Source organism: Macrobrachium nipponense, chromosome 43, assembly GCF_015104395.2.
Source record: "Macrobrachium nipponense isolate FS-2020 chromosome 43, ASM1510439v2, whole genome shotgun sequence".
Taxonomy (NCBI): domain Eukaryota; kingdom Metazoa; phylum Arthropoda; class Malacostraca; order Decapoda; family Palaemonidae; genus Macrobrachium; species Macrobrachium nipponense.
Genome location: NC_061104.1, coordinates 10,117,355 through 10,134,854, shown reverse-complemented (window position 1 = coordinate 10,134,854; position 17,500 = coordinate 10,117,355). Strand labels below are relative to the sequence as shown.

Genomic DNA, 17,500 nt, shown 5'->3' with positions numbered 1-17,500 from the left:
GCAATTTACCATGGAACAGAATGCATTAAATATTAATTTCATAAGGCTCAGATTAACGTTACATACAAATGAATAAATAAAAAAATACATATAAATAAAAACATGAATTGGGAAATTAGAAGAAAGCAGAGCAAATGAAAAAAATAGTGTCACCCATAACTAGACGGAATGAGGAGCAGGATATTACTAACGGAAATAATATTATCAGCCGGGGACTACACTATAGTTAAGATAAGAGGACCTCGGTTTGTTTACTAAAGGCAAATGACATTTTGCAGTCGTGTCTGTGATGTACTGGAAAAAAATTTTAAGAAACATAAAACCTTCCGGTAACTTCATTACCTCGGAAGACGAAAAGTTGCGTTTCCGAAAGGCATCAAAGCTTACCGGAAAACTTCTCAGAAACTAACTTTTATTGTTTTTGCTTAGCCTTATTTTTTCTAAATGCAACTGTCCAACAAACTTTAGAATAATAATTAATAATAATTAGTAATAATAAAAAATAATATGAAGAAGATGAAGAAGAAGACTAAGCCTCCTCTGCATGAATCTGAGCAACTGACTTGTGATTTACCACACCAAAATGTCTACTCAGTCACAGAAGGTATAAAAGGCATGGAATACTTGGAATCGTGATGGGCTAACTAGCACTCATAAATATAGTTTTACCCTATTACGCGTTTAATTCTTCTCCCTTGAGGCTCTGGGGAGAGAATTTAATGTTTGCCTATTGGCAGAGGGTTGGGAGGAGGTTAAATCACAGATTTCGATGCAATAGGCCCACTACAGTTCCTAATACAGTATATGCCGTAGCACATCTGGTGCCATTACTTTTATTCACTCTGTGAATGAGAATGAGAAGAGAAGGTTTACTTTATCTATCTTTCATGTGGGGTTTCACACTAATAATAATAATCTTTAATTGTCGTTCACAATGCAGCATATAATCCAATAATCAACATAATTATGGAGAAAATTATGACTAATTATCCTTCATTACCGCTTCTCAAACACGCAACAATAAGGAACGCCAAGACTACTATTTGAGAAACTTGCCACTGATATGTCCGTACATCACGACCAGATTGGCACAACCAGTCAGTTTTTCGTGCAAAAAGAAGAGTTGTTCAACAGGAAGACTAGTATACTTTAAGAAGTTTTTGGATAATCCAGATAACTGTACAACATTCCGACAACATTACTGCCTGCATATAGTTTTGATCCTTTATTACAATTTCTTAAATACTTACGGAAACATTTCATATGCGATCAAAATATTAAGATCTTAAAGATATTTTACCGGTATTACAATTTTTTATGTACTACTAAGGTGTATATTAATATGAACACTTTATTTAATTTGAAATTCATTGTCTAACATGATGCTTTTTTAATTATTCTTTGCAAGGAAAATTATAAGTATAGAACTTTTTGTTACAAAAATTATGTTTTTAGTAAGGGTAAATGATTTAACACCTATGATTAGCTGTATTAGTTCCGAAAAACATTCACACGCCTGTGATTTACTTGAATGATTAAAAGTAAAAAGCTTAGCAAAACGTAAATTTAAACACAGTTGCTTTTTTTGGTTATGTTTGAATAGGACACAAATATTATTAATTTAATTTTCTTAATGCTTAAATTGGAAAATTTGTTAAGAATTATGACCAGAATATAAGCAAACAAAGACTGAATAGGGACGACAGAAATACAAATGAATCCTATTTCTACTTTTACATTTCTGATGAAAAACCTAAAAGCAAAAACAACTGGTAGACCGTCCTAATGACTGAGAACGATCATTAAGGATGAGATAAGGTGTTTTGCTAATTACCATTAGTCCTTTCCGGCCTATCTTATCCTCGCAGGCCGATCAACTCGTTATCCATAGTTAATTCTGTGCTCAAAGTCCGCTTACCAGCCAATTAAACACTGGGATCAGGTTATCTGACATTCGCTGTACCGAGCTCCTTATGCGGTCACATCGATGATAAAAAGTTCAGCTGGGAGTCGACCAGTCAAAAAAGTCGCCCGGTATGGGCCAGCCTTGGAAAAGTGGCCCACGCTATGGGTTTGGCTTCTGGAGCCCCAAAGAAATATCAAGACTGATATTTTTCGACCCGCCGTTCTTTTATGCATGGCCACCTGCCCGTGATTGACAGTTCCAGCTTTGGGATTGTCCTCAACTCCCCCCACCCTCCAAAGTCTGGCATGTTTGTTTTCTTTTTTCTTTTTCTTTTGTTTTTACTTTTATTTTCTGAATTTTGGAATTCGGTTCTCCCTCCCTCGTACTCAGCCTCTGTCTGTTTCTCTCTACCTCTTTCCCTTTGTAGTCAATTTGCTTCCTTTGCCATTTTCCTGATTCTAACTGTCGCCCGTTGCACGGCTGGGTGGCGGTGACTTATGCTTAGAATATAATTCGCCCTAAACCTTTTCCTCTGCAGAGGTCACAAGAGGATGTCTGAGCAACTATTATAAAAGAAAAAAAAAAATGACGACAAGTAGTTTTTGTTTGTTAATGCTGAGAAGCATTAACATCCCGAACATGTACTCGCACTTTTTCCTCAAGTGATAGGAAAGACAACCAATGATGATAGGTATGTCATTCAGAAAATAAAACAAGCATCCGACGCTGCTTAGCTATGAAAGGGGGAAAGTGGACATGGGACGAAGATTTCTCGTCTGCAGAACATCTACACGAAAGAAGGCGACGGGAACAAAGAGAGGGAGGATTACAGGAATGGTAGTATTAGAAGTAGAAATAGTAGTCGTAATAGTAGTAGTAGTAATGCTAGTTGTAGAGGAGTGGTTGCATGCCTGCATACCTTGAAACCTTGGGACGGGGCTGTCTTGTCTCTCAGACATGCCCACGACAACGCACAGTCCGGGTTAATTGATGTGTTCTCTTTGTTTTGCCTAATTCCGACACGGTTTGTCCATTAGGCCGGCGTGTCTCAGCGGACTTATCGCACTGATAGATGGTCGCTGACAGACGCTCCCCGTATACCAGGCCGCCGCCCACTTGCCATGCCACTCCGACCATGAGAGAGAGAGAGAGAGAGAGAGAGAGAGAGAGAGAGAGAGAGAATGGGGGAAGAGGAAGAAGAAGCTTGCTGGACAAAAGAAGCAGCAGCATTCTGGACATTCAAGGAGCATGGCTAGGTACTGTGGCTCGGAAGACTCGAAGCAACCAGTTTGTTACTTTCCGAAAAGAGAGAGAGAGAGAGAGAGAGAGAGAGAGAGAGAGAGAGAGAGAGAGAGACGATGCAGTTTACTGAGCAATAATCAAACAAACATGATTAGGAAGACTGGAATTAGCTTGCCTGGAAAAAAAAATCGAACACTTGCCATTGCCCAAATTCATTAGTTTGGTTCTACCGAAAGTGCAAACTGTTCGCGGATATGAAAGGCAGCAACTGACATAGTTTTAACCAAATGCTCGCTCAAACAACTTGTTCACGCGAAAAACATAAATAAATAAAAATGAACACGCATAACAAATCCTGACTAGGCTACTGATCTGCCGATTGAAAATACAAGCCATGCAATACACACACACATACTCACACACGCACACCACACACACACACACACACATATATATATATATATATAATATTATATTTAATATATTATATAATAATATATAATATATATATATACGTATATATATACCTATATATGTATACTAGCTGACCAACCCGGCGTTGTCCGGGAAAACTAAATGACAACGGATAAACTGACTCTCTCTCTCTCTCTCTCTCTCTCTCTCTCTCTCTCTCTCTCTCTCTCTCACACAGAATTTAATAACCTTAGTCCGGGTATTCACTATTAGGTTTGCCTGTCATTTATTCTGCCAGTTCACAGAAACTGAAGTTAAACCTTTCGTGCAGACGACAGTTTGTGGGCGTGGCCAGTCCACTCACCAGGATGGCCAAGCTGATGGAATTACCTATAGGGTCTTCGACCAACTGACAGGTAATTGCATGTGTGGATTGGTAAGGAACGTTTCGTGACAGTTTATCACTGGATTTCACCTGGGAAGGATCTCAGCCATTTTGATCAGAATATGAATAAATTATGTATAGGCCTAATTCATTTCAATGTTAGACCCTTCAGCGCTATTTGTAGGTCGTTCTGAGTTCAAATCATAAAATAAGAATTTAAGACAACATATCCATGTGATACAGACAATTTCGTATAGGCCCAGGCCAGTGTCCTGGCTTTTTATGGTAGGTGTTACTATAAATAAATAATAAATATATATATATATATATATATATATATATATATATATATATACACACACATGAAAATAACTTCACTGTCCATTTCATAAAACAAACTGAGCCAATCCCTAGGTTCTTATTTAAACACATTCATTAAGCTTGTATGAGAATGTCTTTTTTTAATAATAAGTATTTGTACTATACTCTGTTACGCCTTTTTGCTTCTCTTCTATTATCCCAAGTTAATTACCGCAGCAGTTAGTCTTCCACTCCTCACCAGATTATGAAAAAAGGTGGCAAAATAATTTTCCGATCCAGCTAAATTCAACACGTGATACGTATACTTTATATTAGTTTTAGGGACTTTTTCAAAAATTGACATGGTATAATAAATTACAACTCATTATATTTACAATGACATCAAATTCATTAACGTAGCATTAAGTATGAAGTTACACGGATCTTTAGAAAAAAATTACCGCTAAGCACGTCCGTACGACATCTATAAACTTGGTCAATTCGTCCCTTTGCTAATAACGTAATCATGAATCGAACAAAACCTCTCCCTTCTTGGAAGAATGTTAGGCAATTGGTTATTAATTGTTTTGAATAAATACGTGTCGATATATATCATTCTGATATATAACCATAAATAATTTTATTTGCCTAAATGACGGGAATACTATTTCTTACTGTGTATGATTACATTTACAAACGGTACGAAATTGACGTGTTATGTAAGCTGTGAGCACTACGAGTTCTTAATTTGGTTCCTATTTGCACCGTATACATTTATCTTCCATACACATATCTGCAAGTGCCTTTCGGTAAAGATTTCCTAATTCAATTATCTACATTCCTCTAAAGTTTCAATTTGGAATTTTCAGTTCTTATCTTCCAGGTAATCGGTGCCAAGCGCCGTGAAAAGAAACTCATCTTCCGCATGGGGCGAAGTTTTACCAATTCGCACAATAATTAGTTTCAACCGTTGGAGTGTCGAAGGTGATATTTCGATTATTCCAGACCTCATTTAAAACGGCTTTTATTATGAAATTGGTCATTCTAACGATATTTGTCACTGTAACGTCACGAAGCAGTCGCTACAGCAAATTCCGAGGGTAAAAACGAAGATGATACCAACGAATTAATGAGGAAATTCGCATTTGTCGGCCTACCATAATCTGAGGGTTTGTAGTGTGAGGAGTTTAATGACGTCACCAGAAAATTTGGAGCTTTTCACCCAAGCTAATCGTGACTCCCAGAACGTTACTGAAGAAATGGTCGACTAAAAACGAAAATTGAATTTGTTTTGTAAGTTTTTGTACGTTTGTCACGGGGTAGGGGTTGGATTCTGAGTTATAAACCTTCCTCGGGTGACATTGAAGCCATGTGCAAAATTCTCTCTGGGTCTGTCGAGAGGTTCGGATTTTTATAGTGGACAAACAAATATACAAACATTCACCTATATATATTATATATATATAATATATATATATATATATATATATATATATATATATATATAAAAATAAAAATTGTGTTCCACTAATTTTTTTTTGTGATATGTAGAGACCGTATGAAATAGTGTGTGTAGTACCTATGATTTTAGTTAAACCCATTTTGTCATATCTTTAAATATGGCGGGCCGAAATTGACCTGCTCCGTGTGCTTGATATACATTATATGATTATATATATATATATATTATATATATATATATATATATATATATATATATGATTAATATGTATATATCAAGCACACGGGAGCAGGTCAATTTCGGCCCTCCATTTAAAGATATGACAAAATGGGTTTAACTAAAATCATAGGTACTACACACACTATTTCATACGGTCTCTACATATACAAAAATTAGTGGAACACTCACCACGATCACATCAATACAGAGCTACCAAGCAGGGTCCATTGATGCCTATGACTTCACTGTATCTATAAAAGAAGTGTCTGACATTAGGATTGGATCAAAGAAGCAACGAATTTTGGAATTCTTTGCCCACGTATGCACGATTATTTATTGCTTTATTCTACTCCTTCTGGCTCCGCCTCACTTTTTCTCCTTTGCCCATTTTTTGTTCTCAACGCTGAATAAATTCTTTACAATCGTAAGTTGAAAAACTTCCCTTGTTTATGCTGATCCTCTTATTTTCATTCTTATTTTTATTCTCTATTGTTACGGTCTATGTCCATTGACTAGGTATGAGGAGGTACATTTTTCTGTTAAAATTTAACAGTTTACATTAATTTGTATTAATGGGATTTTGTCGAAACGAGCGAAAGAAAGACGTTAAGAAGGCTACGGTAAGTTTTCCCAAGGTATTGGCGACAGCCTGATTGATCTTTGTGGCTTAATAAATGGTAAAACTTCATATAATATATATATATAGATATATATATATATATATATATATATATATATAGATATATATAGATATAGATATATACTATATACATGTATACATATTAACTGTCCACTCATTCTTATTATCATTATTACCACAAAGCACTCAACAATAAGGTCTCTGGCTATAAAGTAATTACATTAATTTTTTTCCTTCTTTTCTTTACTATATACATTCGTAGCTGTGAATTTTCTAGTATATTTAACCATGTTTTCCAACCTTTTGGTAATTACAGTACACAACCAGATTATTGTAGACATAATTTCCCAATTTTTATTAAAACTGTTTTGCAACTGCTGCTTATGTTTTGGCAGATGGACGTTTCCAAGGAAAAGTAATCAATACTGAACGCAAGTAAAAAAAAAAATTGCCAAAAAAAAATTATCTTTAAGACGATATGTAGTGGGAAGGAAGGAAATTTCTTCATAGGAAGAAACACAAATGCCTCTAAACACAAAAACCTAAGAACAATATCAAAGTTGCCCGCAGATACACAAACTGCACCATCTCTCTCCCTGCGTAGCAAGAAAAAAATAAACAAGAACTGAAAAAAATCGACGTAAGAAAACACAAGAAAAAAAGGGGTCGCCTTTAAAAAATGCGGCAAATATTGACTGACATACCTCCGACCCTAGCCGTTCCAGTCTTTATTCTGGAAATTCCCAAATGAGGAAATAGCGATTTCCATATCTAATAGGAAACAGTGATTAAGGGTCGAGATGGAAACGATGATTGGGGTAATTTACATTGTGCCTTGGAAGCTCTGGCATTTTGCTGGTGATCTCGTTAAGATTACGGACGACCCCGGGTTTGAGGTTGTCACACCGAGGCGAATTTAAGACTCCTCTCCTTCGATTTCTTCATCTCGTTCGGTGTCGCTGCTGTCTTACGAAAAATGACCACTAGAGTTTGAGAGAAGAGTGTGTGGCAAATGATGGTGTAAGATGGGAATACAAAATCCTTATGTGACATCCGAAAATAATGCAAAACAAGTCATCAAGCGCCATCGTCCAAGCCCCCTCACCTCCCATCCTCAGTGTCCATAAAAACAAAGTAAATCCCCATGAGCCATTCCAAAAATTCAGCGAAACTTACCATTAAAAAGATAAAATTATCAACTCCCGTTTGAGAAAGACTAAATGGAGCCTGATATACCATAAAAAGCGAGCGGTATAAGAAAGTTACAATATCCTTCGTGTATCAACCGCATGTAAATCTCTAATACGACAGAGACATTGAAAAAAAAGACATGAAAATACTCAAGAGTTATCCGAAAAATTATTCAGATATAGGCAGACGAAGCAACGATCCTTTATCGGGAGAATATTGACAAGAAAACCGCCGAAATGTGTAAGACTTATCTCCTGATAAGGGACCAGGTTTTATTTTAAAAAGAACGATGACTAGTAAATAACAATTACTAGAACAAACATATAATATCGAAGTTATATTATCAGCTTGACAGCAGTTATGACTAAAATCCAGCCATTACAACGCTCACCTTGTGAGCGAGACCGATGATGGCTGATTTATGAGAGTTCTTTAAAAATCTCTGCACCTCTTTTGACATAAATGGTTAATTAAATAATACATGGTAATCTGTTGAATCTGGTGGGCGCATACCGTGAACGATGTCAATGGCGTTAAAAACTTCGGCCCAAAAAGACTTCCAGAGAACCTAAGGGTTAACACCCAAGGCCATAAACAACGAGCTCGCCAGACAGGTGAGGAATTAAACGTCAGAAGAATCACTTGAGATATTCACTTGGAATTGGCCTAAAACAGTAATGCTATTTTTTGCACCCAAGTCAATAATCACATATAGGACTGATTGGTCCAATAGTACTATAATGAGAAACGCAAAAATATTATTTCGGAAAATCTCAAGTCTGCATTAATACAGCTAAAATATGAAAAAAAACATACATTCAAGCCCAAGTCTACTCATTCTTGACCCCATTCCGCATAAAATATTCGAAGGAGATTTTAAAGAGAAACCCATCATTCTCGGTATTCATTGTTAATTGCCTTCTCTTAGTTTATCTAGTTGAGTTAATTCTGGAAAGTTTTTCTTCGCCTGAAGAAGCTCTTCAGAAGTAATGACTTTCTATATATTAAGAAGGTTATACATCCCTATAACACTGGTTATACAAGAACCGAACCCTCTTGGCAACCTTTTGTTTCTCTGTACGTAGTTTGCGTGAAAATTTTTATATATATATATATATATATATATATATATATATATATATATATATATATATATATATATATATATGCATGTAAACACACTATTCCTAGGCTATATAATTGAAAAAAAAAAGTTATTTTAAATCAAGCCACAGATTTATTTATCGTTTTGTTGCAGTCAATGCGCCCCACTTCAGCATAAACATGGAATTCGCTCCTTGACAAAATCCACTCACAACCAAGCAGAAGCTCCTCAAAACCCGTTTACACCATTATATTCGTTCTTAATATAAATTATAATTTAAATTTTTTTCTTACTAAGCCGAGTACATTTTTTGCGATAACTTGCTGCGATAACTTGCACCAAAGTGTACTAAAGTCAGAAAATTTGTGTGTTTATTTTTTTTAATCGTTTTGAGTATTTGGTTAGTCTAATGCATTTACGAACAAAGCTGTTCTTGTCGGTTTACCCTGGTTTATACCAAGCACTGCTAACTTTAGGAAAATCTTTCTTAGACCAGATTAATCTGTCAAACCAGACTTGAATTTATCTAAAGGAGGTTACTCTAAAACAAAGTCCAGGGGAATTAACTACAAAGGTCGAGGACGATCTTTATCGCATACGCTTATACAATAAATCAATTAACAACTTTTATGGGTGAAACAGTATTAATTTGTTTCAAATAAAACATAACAAGGAAGATCTCTCCCTCCTTGTGAAACTTTCTTTTCCTCTAACGTTAACGTAATAGTATAATGAAGTCGAGCGAAATATTTGTCGAACAACAGTAAAGCAGAAGGCAACGAAAAACTAGAATGAAAAGTAAAAAAAAAAAAAAAATGTCCGCTACGCAATGCCAGGGCTCTGGGCAAAGGAAAGTAGTCGACACCAAGGTAATTCTGTGCAATAGGACCTTTTTTGTGTTCATAAAATTCTCAGAAAATCCAACTGGCCTCTTCAGGCAACGCAGTCTTTTTGCAAGGTATTGCGGTGTGAGAGAGCTCCCTTTGCTTGCCTGCATCAACCACGCACTTGGTGACAGTCACAGTAGGTACTGACGGGGGAAAAGCCTCCCTGAGGAGCTAGGAGGGGGAGGGCGGGGAGGGGGAAGGGGGTTGTATTCTAACGAACCTGGAGGCGCTAACGAAGCAGGCAAATCCGTGCTCATGGCCAACGTCAGGTATACAAATCACTACAGTACAAGGGAACCACAGATAATCCTCTGATTTCTCAGTTTTAAACTTTTATTGTTTTATTATTTTTTTACCCAGATGTGCATTTCTGTAGGCTTATCAGCATAAGCTATGTATACGGTCCACTTGTCACTCAAATTCTAACCTCAAAGTAAATGTTCAGAAAAAATTCAGTTCAACACCTCACAAATCTTAAAAGTGAATACGAGCTCTGAATAAAAAACGCAATACACATTTTCAACAAAGGCTGAACAGGAATGGAGTCGTTAACATTAAATAGGTGCCAGCTAGGATGTTTTTTTTTTTTTTTTTTCAATATATGCTTGTAATTATATTCGCTTCTCCTCGTGGTTCTGGGGCATCTCTGTGACCCAGTTTCACTCACAATCAGGTCCGTTGCATTCTAAGCATTGATTCTGGAACGAGGGGGTTGGTCCCATCCCCAGCAATGCCATATCAGTGACAAAACCAATCCGGAAAACTTCCTTGTTTGCAGATATAAATAAACAGCACAGATGTCACAGAGAATGGGTATACCATAGGTAAGCGAGTTATTCTTGGTTAAATTACTATGACATCGTTGTAGTATAAAGCGACAAATGATGTGAGGGCATAATGAACATAGGATTCGACCCATTTGATCAGTCTAATATCCTTCGCTTTCAGATTTGGGGATTCTTAGCCTTCCCCTATGATTCCCAAGTCATTTGACTTGCCTTTAACCTAGAAGAATGTTTCTCCCTCAATAGATGGACAAAGCAGATTTATCCGTTTCTCTCCTTTAAAAATGAAAACAAAATACTAAATGATTAATAGAGGAACTTGATACAGAATAAGCAAGACAACACTTGAAAAGCCACTGTTGTATATACAAGTAAGTGAAGATGGAAAATATGGAGTCATGGAGCCAAGATGAAGCAAAAACATTGGAAAATCAGCTCATGGATACAAGGTTGCCCACAGGGTAAAATGCCTCATAACTACAAAGATGTGAACATTTGATGGTATATTCAAGAAGAAATAAAAGAAATATATATTCCAAAGCCTTACTGGACAAACAAGTAGGGTCCGACTCATGAAGCGAATCAGAGCCGATTGGAGGAACTCAAAAAATATGGAGCAATACAAGTGACAGCTTTCAGATAATACTTAGATTTTAGGACAGTGGCGCATTTTCTATTCTAAAAGAGGATTACCTACCATTGCTGATGAGACTATAGTAAATAAAGAGCATATTTTCTCCAAGGTTTCTGAGACTTGGAGGATAAACCAGATTGATTATGATGTTAAGAATAAATCACTTATTATGATATTGCTTATTTACTTCACTTTCGATTAATTTCTAAAAAATCACACACCGTAAAACATTGAATGAACAATGACAGGACACTCATACAAAATAGATACAAATAATACAGTAAGAAAGTTAGCGTGCAATGTGTGCGTATTTGTGTGCGCGTATTTGTGTGAGACAAAATGAAAGAGTAATATCAACTTAAGGAGAATTAAAAATTAATGAATCTACCATCTGAGAAATCAAACAGATAATAATAATAATAATAATAATAATAATAATAATAATAATAATAATAATAATAATAATAATTCTGCATTTGCTAAGAAGCTGACATATGAACTGTCAAAAACTAGAAGGGAAAAAATCCCGTAAGAGTATACTATATTTAATTGAGTAGTTTTCTCTGTCGTTAAGAAAAAACAAACTAGGTACATTTCCGATCCCTAAACCTTAAGGAACATACAGTGAAGCTACAATAATGTATGAAGAGTGCTATAAATATTACAAGTTCAAAAGGAAAAATGGATACAAATTCCAAATGTGGTCATTTGTATATTGAAATCTGGTCTTAACGCTCAAGTGTCAACAAATTTATGTAATGTTATCTCATTTTCAAAGTTCATTCCTAATACAGTTTCAGAATATTTAATCGTTATATCACTCTAACGAAAATCCTGGTAGTGGTTTTCTCGTTCAATATGAGTCTTGGCATAAATCCTTCTTCATTTTGCCGCTTGCCAACTTAAGATAAGGAATTTGGAATAGTTTCACCGGGGTAACCAACATACACTATAAACTAGAACATTTCTGTTGGAATATTATTCTACACTTGATAGCATAGGATCATTTTTATGCTGCTTACACGTTTTGTTTTCTAGTCACTGATGGGAATGAAGTTTGATTTAATTTTGTCAGATATTTGTGGATAGCTCATTGAAGCTTCAAGTATGAAGAAAAAGCTCGAAGGAATTCATCAGTTAGGACCAATTTCAAGAGAGCCTCTTCGAAGAAACTTACCAGTTTCGGAGGAAAAAAATTATCATTATTATAATTAGATCTAATAAGAGACAATGTTATAAAAGGGTATTATAACTGAAACTGGAAGCAGACAGTCAACGAAAAAAAGACTTATAAACAGAGAGAGAGAGAGAGAGAGAGAGAGAGAGAGAGAGAGAGAGAGAGAGAGAGAGAGAGAGAGAGAAATAAATTATGTCATTACCTATCTCCAATATTATTTAATACGAAACTACTATGGTACATCATCTCGTTTTTGACGAAAATTCATCGTTGGAAAAATCAAAATAATTGGAATTACACTATAAGGTAAAATTTTAACTCATTAAATACAAACCATATAATGGTTTGAGGTTTTAGTAAGTATATACAACACTTTTCGTCATTCAAAATCCTTGGATGTTAAAAAGAAAAAATCAAGTAAAACTGGCACAGATAAGAGTGACAATTTGGAACATGTTCTTGACGAAATGTTTAATAATCTGCAATAATCATATATTTAAAAAAAATGTAACTTTCTGTAAAACCCGAAATAAGAACAATTTAGGGCGATGTGGGAGACATGTTGCCAGTGGTGTTTTACTTTCTTCTAGATACAGCACTGATCTGTTTTTTACGTTTAATGTTACCCTTTATGTACAGAACAATTTCAAAATAATCATCCAGAAACTAACGTGCTAACAGATGTTTATTCTTTAAAATCCATTTCAACAATCTACGTTATCATCTCTTTACGCTGGTAAAAAGTGGCAATCCGAAAATAAAATAAATTTTTTCCATTCGCTAGAAACATCATTATTTTGCTTTTTAGGATCAGAAAATGAAGTTACATGAATCTTTACTAAGAAAGCAGTTTAAAACCTGCTGATATGAGAGATAACTCCCATAAATTCTCCCATTTGTCGATTTAATTGAGTACATACTAAGCTTTTGTGTTTATGCCGAATATGACCTCAAAGACTTCAGATAGGCGTGAATTATCTGTTTATTGACCTCTGTATTATAAAACCTATTTCAGTGTACAGTCTACCAAACTGTAACACTATCAATTTTAAATACTGTCATTAGTGTCGTATTGTTTTGCTTTATTGATCTGCTAAGATGGGGAGAGTAGGATAGATTAAAATACTGTCAGTCAGTTTCATATTAATCGTGGATAAAATTATCCACGATTAATATGAAATATGGCTAGTCGTGGCTCTCTCGACTAGATCAGGTTCTTGAAAAATTCCACTCTTGCCTACTGAATGCAAGTTGCCGTTTTCATTTTGGACAACTGTGTTTGAGTCACTTCAATTGTCCTAATGTGTTGCGAGCATGTCATCAGATGACACCTTCCTATGAGAATTACACGTGAACTAGATACACTTTGAAACTACACATGCCATTCCAGTTATATGGAATGCTCAGTATCCACTCAGGGTAAGTATACTGTAGTTCTTATCGTACGACGTATTGTACACAGTGACCACCAACGCCAGTTGTAAGACTGGTAAAAGAGATACACTTTCTTTAGTTGCACTAATATCTTTAGCTAACTGCAAAGCCGCGTGTCTTGCAACTAAAGACAATGTTGCAGGGCACAATTAATATGATAAGTGATCAAGAATGATATCACAGCAATCCAGATTCAGGAGACTTGCCTATGCAGAATACTATGAATTTCCTACCAGAAGGAAACTGAAAAGAATCAGGTAACACTAGGTCAGCGCTGGTTCAAGCCTCGTGTCTTCGTCATTGCTGTGCATCTTCAACTGGGTGTATCGGTTCAGATGCACCACCATTTCAGTTCAAAGTTCCTTACTGATTCTTTTTATCAACATAGGTTCTGCAGCTCTTACAGCAAGACTGAGAAGGCTTTAAAGAAAGTATATCTATTTTACTATTGTTACAACTGGCGTTGGTGGTCGCTTTGTACAATACGTCATACGATAGGAAAGACAATATACTTAACCTGAGTGGATACTGAGCATTCCATGGAACTGGAATGACATGTAATCTAGTTCCACTTGTAATTCTTATATGAAGGTGACGTCTGATTATATGCTAGCAACACATTAGGACAAGTGAAGTGACTCAAACACAGTTGTCCAAAATGAAAACGGCAACTTGCATTCAGTAGGCAAGAGTGGAATTTTTCAAGAACCTGGTCTAGTCGAGAGAGCCACGACTAGCCAGGTTTAGGCAGATGGCGAAACCATCTGGGCAAAACAAATCTCATAATTTAATCCACGATTAATATGAAACTGAAGGACAGTACTTAAATCGATCCTACTCTCCCCATCTTAGCAGATCTATAAAGCAAACAATACGACACTAATGAAAGTATCTAAAATTGTTAGTGTTACAATTTGGTAGACTACACCGAAATAGGTTTTATAATACTTAGGTCAACAAACCGATAATTCACGTTTATCTGAAGTGTTTGAGGTCATATACGGAAGAAGCACAAAAGCTTATGTACTCAATTAAACCGACAAATGGGAGAATTTACGGGAGTTACCTCTCATATCAGCGGGCAGTGGTTAGCTTTTTATAATATGAAATCATATTCAGAAAGCAATCATTACTGCAAACCATCTTTGTTGTAGTTGCTCACACCTCAATAAATGTAGGAAAATTTTTTCTTACACTATCATTTCAAAATAAACATGCATACGGGTACCTAAGAATCAAAGATAATTGCGTCAGTAAAAAAAGAACATTTTCAGATTGACCAACAGACATTATCTAAACGACTAACAGTTATTGTCCAAAATGAAAACTTACGGTCTACTTGACAACACATATATACTCCAAGACAAACAATAAGGCATTACTCGCTGAGATATTATGGGATAAGGTAAAGATTAGCTGATCCACATCATTGACAGATTTCCATTAATAAAGATTAGCTGATCCACATCATTGACAGATTTTCCATTACATGATAAATATGGCAAGTATACAATCAACTTTCATAGCAAAAAGAGAGATCGCTCAGTTATTTATCTTCGCTCAGTTAATTATCCCACACTCATGACACGAGAATCCACTTCCATTCTATACATTATAAACCTATCAAGTCTTTGGTTCTGCAGAAATAAGATTATTCTGTGTAATAACATGAACAAACAGCGCATATCTAGAGCCATTTAATGTACATAGCATAACATTTACAAATTTAGAATAGAAAAACATTATAGAAAATCATTTTGGGAAATTTGTTGGTTTGGAAATATATGAAGGATGCTCAATTTACACTGCTTTCGGAAGGCAATGGTATGCTGCCTGCAACAAGAAACCTAAATGTTTTTCACCATGACAACAAGAGTGCAAGAAATTGAGGAAAAATTATAACATTTTTCAATGGCTTGTAAGAAGTGGAGCTAAATTTCCGTAGATTTATTGATATCGAAGACACGTATTCAATCGAGACAATAGTAGGTCTAGAGAAAAAGGTATACACAATCCAGATAATTTCTGTTTAGCAGTGCCTTATTTCCTTCGCCGCCCCCCCCATCCACTACATTTATTAGTTTTTCTCTGGATCACTTCTGAATTAATATTTTATGTCTTACATTATTTCACAAGCATATCTTTCCTGATAACTGGTATACTTATGAATGATCTTATATAGATAATTTTTATTCAAACAACCGTAATAACCTTCAGGATATACTTATTATTTTATCTACCTGTCCATATATACTTTCGATTCTATTACACGGGTGTGCATAAGCACTAAAGCGATCGGTCAACAGTCTTGGTAGGAAAAGTTGCAACAATGTTGGCCAAGCGCTTATCGTGCAATAAAATGTAAGTGCTCGGGCAGAACTCTTCGTTTCACCTCTCTCTCTCTCACCCCCCCACGCCCCCCCCCCCCCCCCCCCCCCGCCCTGTATCTTATTGGTTTCGCACGTTCCACACACACACACACACACACACACACAGAGAGAAGAAGGCATTTTTCAACTGTTTGATAAATATCTTACAGTGAGAGAAGTCATACATTCGTACATACATTTATTTGTCAACATAATCCTAGTTTTTTTTTAAACCCTTCTGTCGGCTCTCATTTTGAGCCACAGCGAGAGCTCCTTTAAAACTCTTTTAGAATGTCATTAGGTGTCCGTGTCTTTTTGTTCCTGGCAACTTACTGAATGGTCTGGTTGCTGAAATCCCAGTTTCGTTGTCCATTGTAACATTCATATTGGCTCACCACCAGTTTTGCTGCCCTTGGTACATTATAAAATTTACCCATTATAATTTCGTAAATTTAGGGATATCTCATAGGTTTACTTCACCACTTCTTCAATAGCAATGTTGTTCTTGGTATGTTCTGGTATTTCAATATCTTAGCTTCTCTCTGGCTCTGAGTATGCAGCCACAACTGCGCTTTAATTTATACTCCTTGTGCAATTTTATTTTTTATTCTTGTTTCTCAGTTGTCCATTTGATATGTTTTGCTAAAATGAAATCGGCGAGCTTTAAAATGGGTTCTAATTTTCCTTGAAAATTAAAAATATTCTTGACTTCACGAGACTTTCTTCAAACCAACTTTCGTCGATGACCAGAAGTTTTACCCTAACAACTGTGACCTGTCTGACAGTAATATTCAAGAGGGCCAAATATAGAGATGTTGTCAATATAACTGAGGTTTTCTTCCTTTGCACATACGGGTCATAAAGTATATAATGTGAGCCACCCTCTACTTGTTTGTTTAGTTCCATCTTCCATCTTCCTTTACGATCAATGCCAATCCCACGGTCGTCTATAAGCAAGGTTTGAACTAAAAAAAATATAATACATATATATAATATATATATGTATACATACATATACATGTATATGTGTATATGTATATAAACACGCGGAAATGTTAGTTCCAGCAACGCTTGAACTGAATAACACAAGAGAAAACAACATGCCATTTCAAACGGCCATATCAGCGTCTCCGAAGGTGTGCATAATTGTCGGAGGTGGCATTCCGTTCCAGTAAGGTGGCCCGGGAGATGCTGGAGCGATAGCGACAAATTATACTTTGTAGAATGACTGAGTCGGGTGTGTGCGGTAGGTGGAGTGTCGGGGCATGGAATTGGTATTCCTGGGGATTGAGGGATGGATGGGGTGTTAGGGTGACATGTCATGAGATTGGGGGTACTCTCTTCGTACGA

The 17,500-nt window shown here is 36.0% G+C and overlaps 1 long non-coding RNA gene across 1 annotated transcript in view; it reads right to left on the bottom strand.

The window, feature by feature from the left end:
• Positions 1-17,500, bottom strand: part of LOC135213519 (uncharacterized) — an 856,968-nt gene that overhangs the window by 109,685 nt on the left and 729,783 nt on the right. Inside the window, exon 10 of the long non-coding RNA XR_010314152.1 lies at positions 6,118-6,179. This is a non-coding gene — a long non-coding RNA (uncharacterized LOC135213519). The remainder of the gene's footprint in view (positions 1-6,117; positions 6,180-17,500) is intronic.